This window comes from Mytilus galloprovincialis, chromosome 7 (genome assembly GCF_965363235.1).
Source record: "Mytilus galloprovincialis chromosome 7, xbMytGall1.hap1.1, whole genome shotgun sequence".
Lineage (NCBI taxonomy): Eukaryota > Metazoa > Mollusca > Bivalvia > Mytilida > Mytilidae > Mytilus > Mytilus galloprovincialis.
In genome coordinates this window covers 30,382,808-30,388,037 of record NC_134844.1, presented here as the reverse complement: position 1 = coordinate 30,388,037, position 5,230 = coordinate 30,382,808, and positions in this window count along the sequence as shown.

Sequence of the window (5,230 nt, the reverse complement as noted above, 5' to 3'; positions counted from 1 at the left end):
AAACTGTCGTGAAGTGTTGTGCATTTCCGAATCAATAAAACATTAATAAAGGAGTAAATAGGATTGTCTTATTTATTTCTGTTTTTAATAAAAGTGTAAAGTACACAAGGTTTATTGAAATAAGCTTAATATGAGTTCCATGTATGTTAACCTTAATTCCCCCTTTTCAATAGCTGTTATGTTAAATAAAGTTTTCAACTTGAATTAGATTTATGTAAAAAAATATTCAGAGATAAGTTAACATTAAATTAATATTAACTCGTAAACATTAAATTAATTTTAGGAAAAATGATTGTAAAATAGGCAAAACAGTTATATTGTCGTTACTGTAGCAAGTGTTTGGTGTTAGCCAACACATTTATGAATTAAATACGAACTTATCAGCTGAATTGTGTAACATTCCATTATGTACTTTTTTTTCAAGTAGATGAATGATTTTCAGCAATTTACAGCAAAGTTATATTTAACCTAAAAATATCTCCTGGAACAAATGTGTGACAAAATCAAACCAGTATACGTGGTTGCAATTACTTAAAGAAGACAATATTAGTCCTCGAAATATATGATATTCCCATTCAAACATAGTTTAATAACTGTTGTTTCTATATCATACAAAAATGAACATACCTATCATGGATTCAATGCCATTAAATCATATCAATATTCATGTGTAAATAACGAACTGTCTTTCGGGAAGACGTTCTGTAAAATAACAGTTTTAGAAAGTTATTGTAGAGAAAAATGAAGCCACCAAAGTACGTTCAGATGAAAGGTCTAACTGAAAACATTATTCCAAGCACTGTTATAGATTCTGGTGTATTTATCTTTCACGCAAGGGTCATCAATTCCGGATGTGAGCGATATGATAAATCTAATTTTGTATCACTTAAATAGTTACTGACATTTCAAATAGCACAAAACAAACTAGTAAAAGATGTACATTTATTTTTTGTATCAAATAGTTTAATAACATTAACGGTACCAATTTTCCTGCACCAGATTCGAATTTCGACAATACATGTGATGTCTTCAGTGATTGCTCGTGGCCAAAATATTAAATGCATACATACGTGAATGTTGTAGTTCTAGTTGTAGTTTTACTAAATCGCAAAGAAACACTCGGAGGGCTTAATATCATGTTGTGCATTTTCAATCCAGTAAACACATTGATTAATGTACTGTTAATGAAGCTCTTAACAGTTCGTTTAAACAAGAGTCTATCGCTTTTTCCTTCCCATTTAAACACAATTACCATTGTATCTGAACACTTTTCCGCTTTACTATACACCTCAATTGACTATTTCTGACTTGTTATGCTGTAAACAACTTTATTTTCTATGATTCTTTTTAGCGTATAACCCTGTCAAGAGGACTTTGTAATTATTGTTTTGTAATTTCCCTTTTTTATGTATTCATATAAGAGGAGACCAAAGTTTCAAATTCCGTTTGTTTTCTACTTGCAGAATTCGTAGTAATAAATTGCTGACAAAAATACGTTAGCTCATCCAATTAGACCAAAAATAGAAAATAAGAAATTATCAATAATCTCTATTGAAACTGGTTAATCAAACTAGAAAAATTAATGAAACAAATGTTACATAAAAAATAATCACATGTGTAAATCCGTAAAGAAAAAACGCTCAGCTGTTAAATTAATTTTTAGTATCAGGAAGAAGTTAAGACCAATAAAATGAAATTATTTGCATAAGTTGTTACATCACACCAAACTAAATCGTTGAATAAAGAAGTAACCATACATCACAAAGCAATGTAATACTATTAACAAATATGTTAATGTGAGAAACTGGTATTCAATATTTCATCAATGATTTCAATACAAAAATATTTTTTTTTGAGAATTACGGTTCAAATTGTAGAAAAGTGATTATGTAAACCGAATTTTTGCGTTTATACTTTTCTCTTTATTCTAACATTCTATGCAAATATTTACGTTTCGCGACTTTCTCGATATATTTAAAGCGGAATTAATAGCAGTGCGAGATAGTTGTGGCAACTTATATAAAAGAAGATATAATTTTAAGTTATTGATTCTTTTTTTTTAATGGGACTAATTTTACAATCCAAATGTTGGTAAAAAAATTGTTCGAAGATAACCTCTGGTTGAGAGTTTTACGGTCTTATGTCGATTTACTACTATTGTCTTGTATGGTGTTTAAGAGAAGTTAAAATCTGGCTAATAGTATTAGACTTTTCAAACAATGATTTAACATTTGAAGTTGAGGCACTTAAACAATTCTTGTTACTTTGAATTATTAAACATAAATTAACCTGCTTTACTGATTACGTGACTACCAAAATGAAATGTGTTTAAATTCATTATTTAGATGAAATATAGCAACAACAAAATATAGCGTAAACTGCCAATGGCTCTTAAATTAGTTCAAATAATTTCGTCGTATTTCCTATAATTTAAAGACGTTGTCAATTAAACCTAACTAGATGCAAGTTTATATTTTCGTCGTAAGTTATGGACAAATGTTCAATTGAAGATTCTTTTCCGAGGCATTTATCCAATTAAATGTATAGCCTTAAGCTGTATAAAATCTTATAGCATATCAGAAGTCGATTAAGGACAATTTTCTTGCTTCATAACCTTGAGCAAAACACCGCAAAAGTCAGTGCACTAATTTGTTCCTTATATATATATAACATCATTTTATCAGTTGTGTTATACTGCGAAGACAATTTAAACATACGGGGTCTATCATTTAAAAGAGGGACGAAAGATACCAGAGGGAAGGCAAATTCATCAATTGAAAATAAACTGACAACGCCATGGCTAAAAACGAAAAAGACAAACAGACAAACAATAATACACATTACACAACATAGAAAACTAAAGAATAAGCAACACGAACCCCACCAAAAACTAGGGGTGATATCAGGTGCTACGGAAGGTTAAGCAGATCCTGCTCCACATGTGGCACCCGTCATGCTCATGTTATAACAAATCCAGTAACTAGTATAATTCGGTAGTTCACATTCATGAAAAGGATTGTAGTTACGACGTAAGGAACATATTCGATATCATTTGTGAAACGGTTATTCCATAACGGTCAACCAACTCGTGATGGCGTCCGTAAAATTTACGAAGGGATGATTTCAACTTCATCATTTGAAACTCTTGGTTTAATAGCTTCCTTGTGAGCAGCAACCCCTATCAAGAAAATCATGATAGGAAATGCAAGCATGGGAATATCGTGTCAATTGGGATATATGTATCCCGTATGCAGGTGCTGCTGGAATGTTGCTACTTAGAAATGGAAAGTTCACAATTGGAAAACTGAAATCATCTCTTGTGTCGTAAAGTTTTATTTTCAAAGGACCCTCTGTGTCAATTTCTAGATGTAAGTCAAAATATGAGGCCGACTTAATCGTATCTGTTAACATGCATTAACGAAATCCAAAGAATTTGACATGTACAATTTCGGACACATTTAAATAGCTGACTAATTTTTTATAATTTTAGTATATAATTTGCTTTTTAACACATACCATCCCATGTATAATGTATTATGTAATGATATTTTATTTTTCATTTTATTATAAACAAAACTCACCCAAGATACCAAATGTATAAGTTTTCATGTGATTTTGAAAACTTCCATTTGTCTAATGATGAACATAATCCTAGTATCTACATGTAATTAGTTATCTACTGCATCAGAACATAGCTCTTAAATTGCTCTTGTATGTCCTGTGTCACAAAAAAGTCAGATATTTGTAGATATAGTCCACATTATCATGTATTCTGTATTCTTAAATAGGTAACAATATTAGTATGATGTGAGTGATTGTATCAGAAATTTATCTTTTAATTAGTGATAACGAGTTAAACTTATCGGTAAACGATTTTAACCTTGAACGTCCTTTTGTTCTTTAATTTTACATTATTTGGAGATATAACATTTCGATTTGTTTCAGGATATAATTAAATTAAAACCTTAAGAAAAGGGTCAATAGGTTTCGTACAAGCTAAGGTAAGCAAAAGTTTTAAAGATGATAATCTACAAATGTGCATACCAAGTTGTACGTGGATAGGCGTCACCCAGTCTTTAGTTTTCTATCTTAGGTAATATTGAATTGTTTTTCTTATCTTACTTTTTTTTAATGGTGCCAATTCGTTTCTAATCTTCGTATCTTCCACCTATTTTGTGTCGTTTCGCTCATAGTTAATTAGGTCACACTATTCTTAAGATATAGAGTGTATATACGATGTCTCAATCACTTGGTTTCAGATATCTTGAGGTTTTTATCTGTTTTCTTAAACCAACTTCCTTTTTCGTTTATAAGTTACGGACGAATAAAAAAAGACAATAACACTTTTATAAATGTTGATATATAATTTTATGTGGCGTACGATGCCTTATACACCAATGTTCTAATTGAATTCCTATTTCATGTCGTATTTGCTTTTCTTCACTGTGCAAAGTTAGTTATTTTCGCCATCTCAATATTATTGCTTAGCTTATATTAGTTCTGTTTAGTTGTTTTGAGATGTCGATATGACACTTTGGGCAAGAATGAGATACAGAAATAAAAATACGTCTAGAATAAGAACGTTACATACACAAAAATTGGAATAATTAAGATTACAGTCAAAAATATTCCAGAAAAGACCAATGCGTCAGTTTGACATAACATGACGTCATGGTGACATCACAAGTGACCTTGATGTACTAAAGTGTCAAGATTATATTTACTTGTTTGCATTTCAAATATATCAACTCAATTTTAAAAAGCTTACATACTATTACTATTTTTGCAATATCTTTGACAAACACAAAGGCTTTTTGCTACCTACTCCTTTGATGTTTATGGTCAGATACACATACATGTTTTGTTTTTTTGTACTTACAAATGTATGGTGATCCTTAAATATGACCAAATGTCAATTGAAGCCATTTTAATGTTAAAACATATCAAAATTTTCGTTAATTAGATAATATAAAAAAAATATTTTCTTGTTTAGCGAAGACAGTCGTCATACGCCGACATGACGTCATAAGCATTATATTGAGACAAATTGGTTAAAACCTTTACATTTCGGCATTGATCCAATATTCACTATATATTTCATTCTTGTTGGTTTTAAACATTAGATTGAAAAAAAAGACCATAAATGAATCAGTTTGACAAATTGATTAAGTTTAAACTGGTTGACTAGTTCGAAAAATAATGATAACAAAAATTCTAAAAACTAATTAAT